Source organism: Archocentrus centrarchus, chromosome 1 (genome assembly GCF_007364275.1).
Source record: "Archocentrus centrarchus isolate MPI-CPG fArcCen1 chromosome 1, fArcCen1, whole genome shotgun sequence".
In the NCBI taxonomy this organism is placed as follows: Eukaryota; Metazoa; Chordata; class Actinopteri; order Cichliformes; family Cichlidae; genus Archocentrus; species Archocentrus centrarchus.
The window spans coordinates 10,631,168-10,649,212 of record NC_044346.1 but is presented as its reverse complement, the minus strand read 5'-3'; positions in this window follow the sequence as shown (position 1 = coordinate 10,649,212).

Sequence of the window (18,045 nt, the reverse complement as noted above, 5' to 3'; positions counted from 1 at the left end):
GCAACAAAACAAACTAGAGGTTGTCATGTTTTTTTTTTTATTCCACATTGTGCATTGAAGGTGCAGAAGTTAAAAAGGATGAAACTTTGAATTTATATGTATGAGATACACTATATTGCCAAAAGTATTCACTCATCCAAATCATTGAATTCAGGTGTTCCAATCACTTCCACAGCCACAGGTGTATAAACCAAGCACCTAGACATGCAGACTGCTTCTACAAACATTAGTGAGCTCTCAGGAGCTCACTAATGTTTGTAGAATTCCTGCTTGGTACTGTGATAGGATGCCACCTGTGCAACAAATCCAGCCATGAATTTTCCTCTCTACTAAATATTCCACAGTCAACTGTTAGTGGTATTATAACAAAGTGGAAGCAATTGGGAAAGACAGCAACTCAGCCATGAAGTCGTAGGCCACATAAAATCACAGAGTGGGGTCAGTGAATGCTGAGGTGCATAGTGCACAGAGGTTGACAACTTTCTGCAGACCCAGTCACTATATAGACTTCCAAACTTCATGTGGCCTTCAGATTAGCTCAAGAACAGTGCACAGAGAGCTTCATGGAATGGGTTTCCATGGCTGAGTGTTGGATGCAGTGGTGTAAACTTAAAGCATGCTGTCACTGGACTCTAGAGCAGTGGAAACATGTTCTCTGGAGTGATGAGTCCCTCTTCACCAACTGTCAATTTGATGGATGAGTCTGGGTTTGGCTGTTGCCAGGAGAATGGTACTTATCTGACTGCATGTACCAAGTGTAGTTTGGTGGAGGGTTGGATTATGGTGTGGGGTTGTTTTTGCAGGAGTTGGGCTCGGCCCCTTAGTTCCAGTGAAAGTAACTCTTAATGCTTCAGCATACCAAAACATGTTGGACAATTTCATGTTCCCAACTTTGTGGGAGCAGTTTGGGGATGGCCCCTTCCTGTAACAACATGACTGCACATCAGTGCACAAAGCAGGTCCATAAAGACATGGATGAGCGAGTTTGTTGTGGATGAACTTGACTGGCCTGCACAGAGTCCTGACCTCAACCTGATAGAACACCTTTGGGATGAATTAGAGCAGAGACTGTGAGCCAGGCCTTCTCATCCAACATCAGTGTACAGTGTACATATTCAGCTCATAGCAGTTCAGGTATCATTTGTGGTGACTCAGTGCATTAGTGTGCAGCTGACAGACTGGTGCACAGAGATGATGAGTGGAAGTAGTAATGCACTTAGTTCATCTAGACATTGTCATCATTTAACACTGGGGAAAAAATGAGATTAGAGCCACGGAAGGGAATCGAGAACCGGTGCCAAATTGTCCCATTCATGGGCACTGTGTACCTCCAAGCTTATCAGTTCCTTTTATCAATGCTGGCATGTTTTCCTGACAGTTGCACATTGCAAACTAATGATGTCAGACTCGTGGCAGCAAAGCTTTTTCACATGCATGTCTTTCTTCTCCTGTGTTTACAGACTGGGAGATAATGAAACAGTTACATTGATGGGGAAAACCTGCGCAGGCCTACCCCCCCCCCCCCCCCTCACACAGAAAATGTATCAAGAATCAATAAGGGAACTGATAAAGAATCAGACCTTTAAACAGTATTGACGAAGGCATTAGTATCAATAAAAACTTATCAACATCCTCCTCTTATTGTCACGGACAGAGTGACATGAATATCAAACAGTTTTTAAAGCTTAGACATCCACTAATACATTTTTTGGTCTGTTTTCAGCCCTGTTTTTGTTTCATGAACATGCATCTAAAATAAACTAGCACTAAAACCATGAAGCATTCTCCTCGCCACGCTTCCCACCACAATCATTTCAATCAGCATAGAAACTCTTCACTTTTTTTAACCGCTCAGTACAGTTTCCATTCCATCTTCACCAAACACTGTGTGCTTAATCATTTTTTTTAAAAATGCAATTTTCCTGTAACTTTTGCTATTTTTTCTCTCTCACTTCTCTACCCACATATGGCATTCATACCAATTCCGATGACATTTCACCTTTACAAAGCACAGTGGTAGTAAATCCACAGTCATGAGTGCCATTGACTCAGTTCAGAAGCTTGTCTGTTATTACAATATTACTTTTTTGCATGCATGGATCTCGATGCAGATTGATGAAGTCATTTTCTATCTGTAAGGGACTTTTAGTAATGGGCAGCGGCAGGGTGCTTAAAAATACACAATGTCTTCTTCAAAATAATGAAACTATGTACTTAGTTGAGCATTAATAACTGTACGACACAGCATAAACCCCGCACACATAAGGAGTGAGGAGGACTCAGAAGTCCTAAGGAAAGAGCTGCCAGATTAACAGCAAACGCTTGACCTCTCACCCTATGGGCTCACCCAATTATACATCACAGTTCGATCCCCTGTGCCACTCCATCGCCACAGAGATGCACGGTAGAGACCTGCGCTCTCTTACACTACATCCAGACAGAATATCTGTTCCTTCTTTCCTCCGCTGACACAGCACGGTTGTTTTTGTTTCATCGTGTATCTGAAGGCTCTAAAGGCTGCTATTTGATGGAACCGTGGAGGAGAAGCAGAACTGACCGCAAGCTGTTTCACACTTCAAAAGAAGCCCTCTTTGTGTGTGTGTGTTTTTTTAAATGTACATGTGTGTGAGAGAGAAGGAAAGAGACATGACGAGAAGCAACAAGTGTCTGAATGTTCCAGAAAAACCCCTCGAAGATGGCCATCTGGGCTGTGGTCACACACACACACACACACACACACACACACACACACACACACACACACACACACACACACACACACACACACACACACACATATAGGTGTCTCCTAGGATGCCGTCTGGTCTGAAAGAGAGGGTTGGTAGTGTATCTTGTGAACCATTGCAGATACACACACACACATCTAAACAAATGTCCGGGCTGTCACAGCAATTGTGTGTCTGTGTGGGCTTGACCATTAGGGAGTTTTCAATGGCAGACAGCTGGCGATCAGTGATGCACTAGTTATCCCTTGTGTGCATGTGCGTCGACATACACGGCGCAAACACAATGGGCTGATGGTAATTGCTGCACCAGCTTGCACTAATTGATAGAGGACAGCATGCTCATACCCTCACACACACACAGGCACATTAACACATTAGCACATGCACATAAACAGAAGCCAATCAGGCAGACTGCAAATGTGTCCTCAGGGAGACAGATCAGCCGGAGATCAGGGGGTGGTGGTGCTGGTGGTAGATAGAGAGGTGGTGGAAGAAACAGGGAAGGAGGAGAGGAGGAGGAAGAGAGGTTAAACACTCCCCAGAGACGGCTGCTAGTCAGGGCTCTTAGTTTTGTGCACAGAGGCTACGGTAGGTGAGCGGTGCGTGGCGTGCATAAAAACACAAGGTCTGAGAGATTGTCTCCTATTTTTGGGTCTGCTGTGTTTTTTGTGAATGTTTCTCCTCTTCAAAAGGAGCACCCCACCACCACCCCACACAAACACACACACACACACACACACACACACACACACACACACACACACACACACACACACACACACACACACACACACACACACAGCTTCTCAGCCCACTCCTCCATATTTTTCTCTCAAACATAAACATGATGATACATGCACCCACAGATCTTCAGAGCTCCCTTGCGCACCAGCATGTCCCCGTCTTCCACAAACGCCACGAAGAGACAAAAAAAACAAAACAAACCAAGAGCTGATCACCATAGCAACACGTTATATATCTTCCAGCAATATTTATCCAACCCAGAGAGGAGGGGGTTGAGGTGGTGGTGGTGGGGTTGGTGGTGGTGGTGGCAGTGTAGATGGAGAGGGGAGGCAGAGGTGGTGGTGGCAGTGTGTGTGTGTGTGCGTGAGAGGAGAGGGTCGTGATGCAACTCCTCTAAAAATCAAACGGTCATTATTAGAAGAGGACCTGCAGTTCACAGAGGCGGACACAGGGAGGCAGCAGCAGCCTGCGCAGCAGCATCGCCAGGCACCAGTCATGTGCCACGCAGAGATTACAGGCTGCAGGTTTCACCCCAACTAAATACTACAGCAGCTTATTTCACTTTTTATTCGAAAGTGTGCCGAGGAGTGAAATTATGCTACGACTGTCTGTCTGTGTGCGTCCTCACAGCACAAGAGTGACAACCCCTGGACTAGGCACGAAAAGGTTGAAAAGAGAAAGCCTTTCCAGCGCGTCCTCATGACCAACACCTACCAGCGGGATGCTGGGCATGCATTAAAGGATGGAGAAAATGATTGAAGAGGAGAAGAGATAAGAAAATGAATGGTGGGGCAGAAAAAAAAAGAGCAGGAATGATTGCAAGGTCCCCCTCCTCCCCAAGCATAAGGATTAGATGTTGTGCTGCTGGCTGCAGATGGGTTTGGGCTTGATTCTGTATGCGTGTGCATAGTGTGTAATGTGTCAGTGTGTGTGTTTGCTTGTGTGTTTGGGTTTATTTTTTGGGCTCAGGAAGCAGGTTAAGTAAGGAGTGGGGAGAGAGAGAAGAAAAGGAGGGAGAGGGGAGTGAGGAGGAGGAGGAAGATGAGAGGAGGGAACAGGATGAAAGGATGTAGGTGAGTCTAGGAGGAGAGGAGGCCTAAATCCTCACTGAGCTCCTGGGAGAGAACAAGGAGAGACACGCAAAGTCTAATGATGTGAGAAAAGGGGAAATGTAGAGAGGAAAACAGGAAGAGACTGACAGTGTGTGTGTGTGTGTGAGAGAGATGTATAGATGGGAGACGGGGCCAAAAGTGTAAGTGAAGCATAAGTCTCCTTGCCAGCATTTTTATATAGGAAAACCCAACAGGACCTGACAAGAGTCTGATAGGATCAGCTCTGCCACATATTCACTCACTCATACACACCTACACGCTTGCCCTCATGCACATACTCACAGTACCACTTGCCCTCTCTTCAGCGCCGCTTCATTTGCCCAATATTCTGTGCTTGAGGTGATATTCTGTTTTGGTACAGTTTAAATTTTTCAGCAGGTTTACCTGGTGTGACTTTGGGAGCCATTAGGCTTCAGCTGGGCCCGACCTGTGCAGTGCCTCTGTGGGTCGACTGCTCACATTCAGGGCCCTGTTTAACATTAACTTGAAAAAGTGAGTCTGCAAAACAGAAAATGTTGTTTTCAGACCAGCGGTTGTTGTACTCCTCTGTTGGAGGTCGAGGACATGAAGCTCTGCAAGAGCTGAAACTTCTTCGAATCAAAGAAAATCAATCCACAAACATCTGATCGTGGATCAGTTTGGAGGCTTGTAATGACGCTGGTAATTAACCCTTCCTTTTCATCCAAGCATGGTTTTAATTTGTGTAGTTGTGAGTCTGCAAACATGGTAATTCATAATATTATTTTTTGGACTCCAGAAATGAATGTCTTTTTTCATTTTACACTTTAAGGATTACTCGGTGGCCTGGTGGGTTAGCACTGTCTTGCCTCACAGCAAGAAGGACTTGGGTTCGAACCTGCCATCTGTGTGGAGTTTGCATGTTCTCCCTGTGACTGCATGGGTTCCTCCTACAGTCCAAAGACATGCACATTAGGTTAACTGGTAAGTCTAACTTGGCTGAAGGTGTGAATGTGAGCATGAATGGTCATCTGTCTCTCTGCTTTAGCCCGGCAACCGACGGGTAACCTGTCCATGGTGTATCCACTTCTTGCCCTATGACAGATGGGATAGGCTCTGGGCCCATTACGACCCTGAATTGGATAAGCAGAAGAAAATGGATGGATAATTAATCAGTTTACTAATAATGGTCTTCAAAATTGAAATTTGTTGTGTGTAGTGGCACAACTGCTGCAGTATCACCCTGATTCTGCAGCTTTTAAGCAACTTTCAGCTTCTTGTTTTGGTTTGCAACTTTATTGTTTCTTGTCTCTGCTGTCACCAAATTGAGCAGCAGGCAGATATAAAAAAAAAAAAAAAACAGAAAGAAAGAGAAAAACTGCTCTAACAAGCCCCACTAGTTGACAGGCAATTAGCCGCTAAACTCAGGAGTGCAGTTTAGCTACAAAACAAATAATGAGCTGGTTGAGACCCAAACAGGGCAAACTCAGGGGGACGATCAACCTTGATATTCATCAGGTGGCCAGAAACATGTCTCTAAACGAATGTCAAAGGTCTTTCCTCTGTACATTGTGTTGCCTGAAAATAGCTGCAGGCAAACAGCCAGAGTCAGAAGATACAAGATACAATAACTACATATGGAGGTCTTTAACTGTAGGAGGTGTTTACTCACTCCTTTGTCAACCCTTTTTGAGTTGTTGATATGTCAGTGTTGTGTGTTTTCCTCCCCTGTTCTGCTCCCTCCAAGTGGCCAGAAAATAAATGACTGCAGCAACCCGAGAATCATCTGGTGGACATGAATGTTGCATAAGGCTGTCCAGCTGAGAAAAGAGGTATTTTAAGGCTGTTTGAGATGAAGAGAATTCAGAAGAAAGGTGTGAGACGAACAGGTTCAGTTCAGAGGGAGCTTGGAGAGAAGTACAAGCATCAGAGAAGTACAGAAAAATCCTTCTGGTGACTCGGAAGGAGGAGGCAGCTCATTGACCTGGCTGTGCTCTGCAGGTACAGCGACACACTGATCCTTAGCCAGATAACTGTCTGAGGGAAGGAGAATATTTTCCATGAATTTGTACATCTGCTAGACATATAATTTGGGCAGCAGTTCTTGATGATTTAAAAGGATCTAAGTGTTTTTCCTCAGTGGAGGTCAGTAAGAAAGCTTATTTAGAGAAAAGCATAATTTTCATTTCAGCTTTGGGGGAGAAATCTGCTGGGAACTGCTCAAGACACTACAATTATATCCTTCACCACCATGTGCACTGTGCTCTTAATGGGTATTATTCATGCACATAATATACACCAGATTCTCTGTGTCTGGTACTTAATGTGACATACTGACCTAAACAGTGACTGTGTGCTGTATTTCAGACTTAATGAGCAGCAGTGGACATCTAGTGGGAAAAAAATTAAACATTTATTTGATAATCCAATGAAAAGCTTGGCCTTCTGCACAAATTGTGCTAATACATTAGCTAGCTTTAGAGGTGTTTTGAAAGATGGACACAGGCACCCGCTGGTTGGTTAAGGCCCATTATGAAGCACTGAGTGAGGGGAGGATCTGGCCATCGAGTTCCATTCGCAATGAGCCTATCGTGGAATATTCTCCTTTCTGACTGTTAGAATGATGATATCTAATTTACATAATAGACTTGACACACGGAGATTGAAAAAGAGAAAAAGTTTGTCTTTTTTTTAAAAAAGTGTTTGTCCTACAGCGGCCATCATAGAAAGGCGTAGAAAGGCATTGTAGAAAACCTACCTGGCCCTATGTGAAAAAAGTAAATGCCCCCCCTTGTTAAACCATGAATAACTGTGATTAAAAACATCTTTTGGAAAGCTGTGTTCAGTTTCACTAGCGACACACAGGCCTGATTATTGCCAGACTTGTTGAGTCAAAAAATCACTTAAATAGAACCTGTCTAAATAGTGCGGGCTCTCAAAAAGCAACGCATCATGTCACGAACTACAGAAACTCAACAAAAGCTGAGAAACAGAGTCACTGATTATCAGCTTAGTTAGCAAGCTGCATTCATAAACTATACAGGTGCAACACACAGGCTAATTAGTGCTAAGTAATAGGCTAATTAAAAACTAGGATTTCCTGCCTGTTTCAGGACACCTGTCACTTCACGGGGACACATGAAGAAAAATTAGATTTTGTCTTGCAACAACAAAAGTGTGCAGTGTTATTGCTTGTAGGCTTTGGATTGGCTCGCAGTTCTATATGTTTAAGGTTATCTCACCACCTGTTGCTTTGGAAGCTTTGACAGCACCTGATATTGGGGTTTTTTTTGCACTGTGTACTGAGATGTTTCTCAAAATGACCCAAAAAACTTTGGGTTTTTTTTCTTTAAAAAGCACGTGTCCATGTGGTTGTAGCCTATGCATAGAGGTTTCTGTGACATCAGGCACACATTGCTTGAAAGTTGTCCACCAACACTGAAAATACAACCAAGGAATTTGAAGGAAAAATGTGTATTCCCCCGACTGGTAGGTGAGTGGTTGTTGGAGGTCGCTGGCTGTTGAGAGCACTGTACCAAACAACTCCCTGTGATTGCTTTGGTCACCAGCAGGTTGCCACAGTCTCCTGTAGTTTGCATGAAAGATGCTGACTTGTCTGCAACTAACTGTGATCTGAGTGTGATCGGAGTTAAACTTGACAAAGTTTTACTTTGAAGGCAAACGGTCTCCATTTCCAGCTTGTTTTCCACCGTTTTGTGCCTGCATTGTCACAACTTCACTTCCAAAATGGTGGACAAGGTGACGTGTCTACTAAACCTCAATAGAGGGCAAAACCGTTTTCTGTACCAGGTTGTAAGGTGCTTTTTAATGCTGTAAAGTTGGACAGTTTAACATGGCAGGGATTAAATCCATTTTGTAGCCAGTGTCAAGTGGCTTCTAGAGGAACTGCAGTTTTAACCACTTCCACATTTGTTCCAGAGGCTCCTCTTTGGTTCTGCCCAAATTGCCTAACATTTCCATTAAAAGTTCAGTTTTGTCACTGATGCACAACATGTTGTATCTCATAAGGAAAAAACAAAATACAAATGAAAATGTAACTTTATAATTGTAGCATGATTTAGCTAGCTTTAGTTACAGTCGGCGACATTGTGGCTATTGGCTACAAGCAATTACAAATGTTTAACTGCCATAAGTTTAAATAATAGTTTAATGTAGCAGTTGACTGTAAAGTAAAAATGTATCCTTAGATACTGTGCAGCTGTGCAGCTCCGTTGCAAAAAAAATATCTGAACACCTCTAACCTCAGTCCCTGTTGGTTTCTCCTTCTCGCATATGTCACGGGAAAGCCGAGATTGCAATGGACACTCTATAAAGTTAATTGAGGGGCATAAATGATTTATATGAAATATTGGAGATGACAAGTCCCCTTGCCTTCTCATGAAATTACACCTGTAAGTAAGTGGAGGATGCGTAGAAGGATTAGATTTATCTTGACATGTTGCAGGGCTTAAAGGAAAGGTTCTGAGTGTTTAAAGTCTGCCACATGTAAATGTGCTGAAAGGAACTGGCTGCTGTAATCTTTCACGCTGTCGATAAGCAAAGCCGAGTTCCCTTTGTGTTTCAAAATGAGAGAGAAAATCATTTGCCATTGTCACATGCTGAAATGTATGTATAGTTCAGACAAAGCTGAAACCACCCTTCAGGAGTCGGGGTATGGATCAATAACATGAAAGATTACAGCAACTAGTAATGCTCCGGGCACACAGCTATCGTACCAAAACTCACATGCAAATCTATAACTAAGCTAAACCCTAATATATGTTGTGAATATAGAAACTTTTTTTTTTTTTGTGTGGCAGACTTGATACACACTCATAAAGCACAGAGTTACAACTGGTAGGATACCTTCCTTCAGTGCCTATAGCACGCAGGTAGCAGGAATTCCTGCACAGGCTTGCTTCAAACCCATGAAGTCTGCCCGTTGACTCGGTGACAGTGAGCCAATCTGTGCAGCCACTGATTGCAGCTGGACCTCTCCTTTATCTGAAGGCACACCACCTTTCCATCTCTGCCAACACAGTGCTACTTGGAGCTCTGTCCATTTTCACAGCTCTGCCCTCCCCGAGGCCCCGAGGACTGTTTGACCAGATTTGCAACATGCAAGCTGCAATGTAAAACACGAGATAATTTCCTCTGGCTTTGTTTTGTCACATTTCACGGATCAAAACAAACATCACACCGAGTGACCCGTGCGTGACCATATGAACGCCCCGTCGAGTCAGCCATAATTTGCGAGCATTTGTGAAAAGTGATGCTGCACCTTTTGTGATTCCCATGTGTGCCGTGTGTGTGTGTGTGTGCGAATCACCTCTATGAAATGGTTCTCTGAGAGTGGGCAGACTAGTTTCCGGAGTCTTGAGGCTCAGGAGAAACCAGACTAAAACTCTTCTGACCACAGAGCAGTGGACCAATACATTTTCCTCACACTAATAACAGAGGAGTCTGGGGAATTTGTTAATCCTGTGTTTTGTGGATTTATAACGGCTTATCTCTGTTTTCCCTGAGGTATCCTGTTAGAGGTGCTGAAGGAGTGTGAGGAGCCAGGGTCACTGCTTTGAGCTGTTCGGTCCTTTTACCCTCAGAGGCAGAAAGCTGGGTTTAGTTGCTTGGTATCAAATCGACCCTAATCCCGCAGGAGGATCTGGAGAAGTTGGAGGAAGTTTCCAGGGGAAGTTGCTGGGAGGAAGTCATCTGCTCTGCTGTGACCTGGATAAATGTTGAGAAAGTGCATTGAAAATTGTACAGCCACAGTGTGATGTTTTCCTGAACACTATATCTTCAGCTAAATCGGACTTGTTTCCATTGTAATTCAAAGTAATGAAGGATTTCAGTATGTGTACGTGACTTATCCGTAATTCATGCATTAATATGTGCAAGAAGCAGCATGAATTATTCTATGAATAAATGCATGACATATGAACTCATGAGCATTCATGCTAATAAAGGATGGTGATGTGTGGCATTAGCCTGAGCTTGGCACATATACATTAATTAGCCTATTGGGTCAAATGAGCCTTCAGTGTTACTTCACTTTAGCTCAGTCCAAGTAAGGATACAGTGTGTGGCTTTTCTCATTTTAAATTGTACATTTTACTTGAATCTGATTCCAGTGAGACTTAATTTGTGCTGTTTTATATGGATATTATAGAAGTTTGAAACTCTGTCGCACTTCCCTCTCCAACTCCTGGTCAGCCTGTCTTCACACTTCACAAATTACAGGGTTTTATGTATGATGATATAATAAAAATAATCTGTCCTTAGCAAGTTTTAAAATTAGGTAAATACAACCTCAAATGAACTACAAAACATGACATATTACACTGTTCTATTATTTATTTAACTAAGTAAAACCTTACTGCTTCCATAGGAATTAAGAGGGTAAGTAGCAGCCAGGGGCTGCCAATCAAATTCACTAACCAATTTTCCAATCTTTTGTAGCTGTACATCAGTCTGGGAAGGGTTATGAGACCATTTAGGTTTGCAAAGTTGCATCTGAACAAACCACAAGACTTCTGGAACGATCTCCTTTGGACAGATGAGACCAAAGTAGAGATGTCTGACACCACATCTGCATTTCAGTATATCAGCACAAACATCTCACACCAACTGTCAAGCACAGTGGTGGAGGGGGGATGATTTGGGCTTATTTTGGAGCCACAGGACCTGAGCACCTTGCAGCCACTTAGCTGACCATGAGCTCCTCTGTATACCAAAGTATTCTAGAGCCAAATGTGAGACCATCTGTCTGACAGCTGAAGCTTGGTTGAAATTGGATCGTGCAACAGGACAATGATCCCAATCACAGCAGCACATCTACAACAGAATGACTGAAAAAGAAAAGAATCAAGATGTTGCAACGGCCCAGTCAAAGTTCAGACCTCAACCTGATTGAAATGCTGTGGTGGGACCTTAAGAGAGCTGTGCACAAACCTCAATGAACTGAAGCAACGCTGTAAAGAAGAGTGGGCAAAAAATCCTCCACAATGATGTGAGAGACCGATAAAGTTATACAGAAAATTATTACTTCAAGTTATTGCTGCTATAGGTGGCTTTGCAAGATAGTAAATCATGGGCTGTACTTAGTTTGTCACAGACTGCTTTTGTATTTTGGTTTAGTTTTTATTAAATAAATAATGGAACGATGTAATATATCATTTTAATCCGAGGTTGTATTTACCTCATTTTAAGACGTGCTAAGGACCAGATGATTTTTTTATCATGTCCTGATATGTAAGGCCTCAGAATTGAGAGCGGGTGTACTTTCTCTAAAATAAGAATAACATGGCAATATAAAGGAGGTAGAATGAACTTTTTTTTTTTGTTCTGCCTTTGAGCATACCTAAGTATGGGATGAACAGTAAAGATGTCAGTGTGCAAAGGTTTTAACATTGATGATCACGGTTTGGAAAAAGCATATATGTAGCAGGGCATGTCAGAATTTAAAACAGAACCTACTGACAAGCCATATTGATAAAGATTGACAAACTGTCATTCTCATCTGCACACAGACTGCACACTGACTGCATAGTGTTCTTTAAATGGCAAAACAGTACAAATGGAGTCCACCACAAGGTTTGCAGCACAGGCTTTGGAGAGGCTGGATCTACATCTCCTGGGAATCTCTGCATTTCGATATCCTGCAATCAAAAGCAGCCTTTCCTCCATAGTTAATACACTGCATTGCTTATTACGCCGACCTTGTTTTAAGTGTTTCAGTGGTGTTATTATCCTAATGTATTCTGTCCACGCTCTTCACCTGTGTTGTAAACATCGTGTTGTTTGTTCATGTTTCTACACTCATTTTGCAAATGCAGTGAACAAAAAAAGGACAGCTTCCAGAATATCAGTGCCACCATCTGAACTGTCCGTCATCAAATTTGTTTTTGTCCTCTACTCCTTCTCTGTCAGTCCTTGCTGGTTTCAAACTAGTGGTCATGCACTGGCTAATAAGTGATGCATTAATCACTAGTGGTGTCCAATCGAAAGCATCAAAAGCACCAATCAAAAGCATCCGGCTGCAGCTACATTTAATGAGTTTTGCTGGTGAGAAAAGACTTCATGAATATTAAAATATCCGGTCACTTTATGTGCCAAAGCAAAAAATGATTCACAGTTTAGTCCACAGAGGCTGTTGTTGTGCTAACTTTGTGAAGACTTTCGAAACATGTGAATTCACTGTTAAAAGCAATTTGTGTGTTTGCATATCAAATGTATGTGCTGCTGATAGATTACTTTAAGGACCCACAAAGCAACAAAGCCACTGGCTTCATGTTTGATCTCCTCTGCCGCGTTTCCACTTTCATGACACAAGGCTAAAAAAATATATATTTTCACTGCAACATCACCTAATCTTACTCTCAAAGTGTGACAAGTGTGTGTTCTGACTGTCAGCCAGGCTTAAAATCCAATCTGTGTATAAATGTGTGTGTGTCTGCTGACGACAAGTCCATTGGGGTACAGACTCTATTAGGTATTTAAAGGAACTGTCATACGTTCGCAAACACATGCACAGTGTGAGCACACTTAGCCGGCCCTTGAACAGTGTCTTCTTTCTGTCTTCCTGCTGTAGATTCCTAAGATGGCGGTCGTCACTGTCACTGACGTCAGCATAGTGCCAGCAGGGCTGATGTCAGTGTTTCTGCTGCCGTTACAGGTATATGACTGACTTTTCTGTGATGAAACAAAACCTGACAGTTATAAAAAAAAAAGGGGAAAAAAAAAGAGGTGGACGGCTGGAGAGCTGAGAGGGCACTAATATCTTGTAGCCAAAGCTTTGCTCCCGCCATCGCACCTCTTACAAATCAAATTTGACAACTGCCACCATTCAGTATCCCCCTTATTCCCTACCTTTTCATTCTCTCTGTTCAGCAGCTTCTCTTTCCCTTTCTTCTGCTCTCTATATCTCTTTCTTTCTCTCTCCTCCTCCTACGCGCGCCCCCTCACCTCTTTTCTCTCGTCGTTTGATCAGCAGAGCAGCATCTCAGCAGGAGTATTTAAGGAAAGAGAAGGCTCCCCTGCTTTATTCTCTCTTCCGTACCCCTCTGTCTCACATCTCTCTGTGCTCTCATTTGCTCCTTTCCCCTATTTCCCCCCCTCACTTTAATATTCCTTCTTCCCTTCTCCTTCTCAAACTTTCTTATCTTTTTCATCCCAAATTGTTCTCAGTGTTGCATTTTACACACTAACCACAATGCATGTGTACACATCTGTGTGTGTGTGTGTGTGTCCTTAAGTGCGCAAGCAGAAATTGTACAGTAGTAGTGTTCAATTACGCAGCAGGAGAGTTGCTTCTGAGTCACTCAAACTAATCTGGCCTGAAGGTGCAGCCCCAGAGACCTGTAATGTGTGTGTGTGTGTGTGTGTGTGTGTGTGTGTGTGTGTGCACAACTAAAAGCAAACATTTATAGTCAGTTATTATGTCATCATGTCATATCATATTCATTGAATCAAGATAGAAATGTTCTTCGGGACTCTAACAGTAGTCTCCTATTTAACGCTTCCCCCATAAAGACAGCATTAGATGACCCCACCCACCCCCACCCTTACCCTTAATGATGAGTTTTGACACCTTATTATATATCAGTACAGATGTGGTTTGACTACCATTAGAACAGGTTCTGGGTTTTTCCAAGGGTAGCCCTAGTGAGCTGTGTAGACAGAGATCACCCTCACCAACTTCTGATGCACACCCAGCCATTTTGTTCTGGAAGCAGGCCTGAAATATGACAGAAGCCACTCAGTTCAGAAAAGAGAAACAAGGGTTACCCCTGGTAGGCATCCAAGGGGGATAGAGTTAAAGGATAAACTGGCATCCACACAGAAAATGAGCCGCAGTGACAAGGCAACCAGATACTACTGAAAGTCAATGACATTCAGTGATGTCAAGTGATGACAGGCACAATAACTACTGGTGATGTGAAGTTGGCAGGTCCTGAGTTACACTTCTGTCAACTTTGAGGCAAGAGAGTGAAGTGACTACAGGTGATCGTGAAGGACACCTCTGACTGACATTTGAAAGGAACTAGAAAAGAGAATAGAGGGTTACCTAAGCCACCAGAGTGAGAGAGTCATGCGTGACGACTTCCTGTGTGGATACCCCTTATTGGTGGTACATATATTTAGTAATTTTCTGAGTAAACACAAATAGACTACGTGTCTCGTAACACTGGACAATACAGCAATCACCCTTCATTTGAAACAGCATGCCTCTCACAATGCGTAACTTTAAGCCTTAATACAGTTTATGAGTTTTTTTTTTTTTTAAGTTAGGTAACGCTTTTTTTAGGGGCCCGCCCTTAGGCCGTAACTATCCTGTAAGTAAATTTTAGTTACGTGGAATTACGCCGTAATTATTTTTAATTCCACCGTAATTATTTTTACCGTAATTATTTTAATTAAAAATAATTATGGCGGAATTAAAAATAATTACGGCGTAATTAAACTAAACTAAACAAACTAAGTACACCCCATGATTCAGTAGCTTGTAAAACCATCTTTAGCAGCAATAACTTGCTTGGCCCACTCTTCTTTACAGTGTTGCTTCAGTTCATAGAGACAAGAGGCATTTGTTTGTGCACAGCTCTCTTAAGGTCCCACCACAGCATTTCAATCAGGTTGAGGTCTGAACTTTGACTGGGCCATTGCAATTCTTTTCTTTTTCAGTCATTCTGTTGTAGATGTGCTGCTGTGATTGGGATCATTGTCCTGTTGTATGATCCAGTTTCAGCCAAGCTTCAGCTGTCAGACAGATGGTCTCACATTTGACTCTAGATTATTTGGTATACAGAGGAGCTCATGGTCAACTGACAGCAGGGTGCTCAGGTCCTGTGACTGCAAAACAAGCCCAAATCATCACCCCTCCACCACCATGCTTGAGAGCTGGTGTGAGATGTTTGTGGTGATATGCAGGTGTGGCGTTGTGCATTATGGTTAAACATCTCCACTTGGGTCTCATCTGTTCATAAGACATTATTACAGAAGTCTTGTGCTTTGTTCAGATTTTTTGCAGTTTCTCTTAGCATTGCACAGTCTGACCTTGGAGTGAATTTGTTGGGGCGTCCACTCCTGGGAAGATCGACAACTGTCATGAATGTTTTCCACTTCTGAATAATCTTTTTCAGTGTGGAATGATGGACTTCAGATTGTTCAGAAATGGCTTTATAACCCTTCCCAGACTGATGAACAGCTACAATCGCTTCTCTAAGATCACTTGTGATGTTTTTCCTCCTTGGGACTGAGTTAACACACACCTGAATGCTCTAGACCAGCAAACTGCTAACACCGCTTTTATAGAGGTGCACTTCATCTGAGATTGTATTTTCATAACTTTAATAACTGCTGAGTGAGACCAAGCTACAAAAGCACTGCAACAGAAGAACAGAGGCTGGGGTAGATAAATGGGTAAATGAAGAAAATCAGTTTTTATCACAGGTGATCATAGTTCTTTTCCTGATCCCAGCTCACAGCTAAGCTTAAACAAAAGCTCCTCACTTTAGTGAAGTGATGATTTTTTTCAACAACAACAAAGTGGTTTTGTGCCTAAACCTAAGCAAACGTTAAACGTATCATAATTATATGGCATATTTACACATTGGTGTCCATTAATGTGCACTGTCCCTTTTAAATAAATAAATATAGAAAAGATTGGCGTAATAATGTAGAAAAAGATACATTTTTAACTTCCATCAATGTTCTTCCACTTCACTAGTACTAGTATTTGCGCTTAAGGAAAACTAACAAAAAAGTGGCCACATTGTAGCCCATGTGTTCTTATTCTAAACACAAACATGTTTTTATACACTGTGGTGGGCTGGATGTATGTTCATGCATGTAAGCAGCTTGTTGGGTCTTTGTTTCTCAGGGCTGAATCCCCACGCTGAGGCTCAAGAGACGTTACACAAGACAAAATCGTTCATTTGATGTGACAAGTATTCTCACCAAGCTGCAGAGCGATGCCTGACAGCCTCGCACATCTCATCAAGTATTTAATGCAAACTATGTTTCATGTATGGCTGTCTGTTTGTGCTGTGCATCTATGTGTGTGTGTGTGTGTGTGTCTGCACATGCAGATGAACAGCTCTTCACAAGAGTTCTGCACTGACAGCATTACATCCTCTCACTCTCTCTGTCCCCCCTCCCCACACACACACACGCGCACACACACGAGCGCACACACACGAGCGCACACACACGAGCGCACACACACGAGCGCACACACAGATGAGGCCTCCAGAGTTCAGCTGGCTCTGTCCATTGCCGTCAGCAGTCAGCCTTCGTGCATATTGTTACACACTGAGGCATTTAAAGAGCAGAGGACATAAAGTGAAAGGATGAAAAGTGGAAACTGAGTCAAAGTGAGTGACAGCACAGTTGTAAACCAATTGAAAATGAATTTATTTTTCCTTTTACTGTTTGTTTTATTTAGGAATAATCATTTAAATCCGGACAGTAAAGAGTACTTGGCTTATTAGTTGTCGGGCACTAAGTGACTGCTGCTTCATCAGAGGACACCTGACATTGCACGGAAATCTCCTGCCCTGATTTTGACCTGAGTGACAGTTTTGCTTGTTGGAGCTCTCACACAGCAAGAGCTGGAAGGTGTCAAAGCTCCACAGGACTCATGTTGGAGAGTAAGTCCTGAATCATCCAGTGGACACAGGTTCCTGAAATCATGTTTAAGGGTAGTTAAAATGGAATCAGCAGTCAGTGCCACTTCAACCTTGAGCTGGCGTAATAAGAATAAGGGAGGTTTAAGGGAAGGACAAGTGAAAATGGTAATAGCGAGCAAACCTTGACTTCCTGTCTCTATATTTAACTCTTATTTGTAACATTCAGCTCTACTTATGTAACAAGCTTCATGCACAAAATGCAGCCCAAATTGCTACAAAGCTGTAATGCAAAAAACAAATATTTTAAGGTTTTTAATTGGTGCTGATTAGAAGGAAGGTGGCACAGTGTTGCAGTGGGCAGTACTGTACCGGTAAGAAGGTCCTGGGTTTGAATCCACCTGCCAGTTGGGGCCTTTTTTTGTGGAGTTTGTGAGTTCTCTCCAGGTACAGAGCCTTCCTGCAACAGTCCAAAAGCATGCATGCTATTAGAAGAATAAATGTAGTAAGATTTGGCAAATTTCATGTATCCCATGATCTGTTTAGTAGGATTGGCCAAAAAGGAACCAACTGAAATACATTGTACTGGTTAGTCTCTACATCTTCCCAGTCACAATTACTACATTTTAGAAATGCAATAAACATGGAGGGAACATTTATTTCATTGTTTTTTTAATGTTGAAAGTTAATGCTAGTGTTGAAATAGCTGCAATCACTGGGAGCGAAGCCATTCAAAGGACAGGTTAAACGTAGGATGTCAATTGCACAATCACATGTGATAAAGTGGACGAGTGGACAGCCATTTCAGAGCCTCTCCATGCAGCTAAGAGGACCGTGATTTGCATTGGCCTCTCTGCT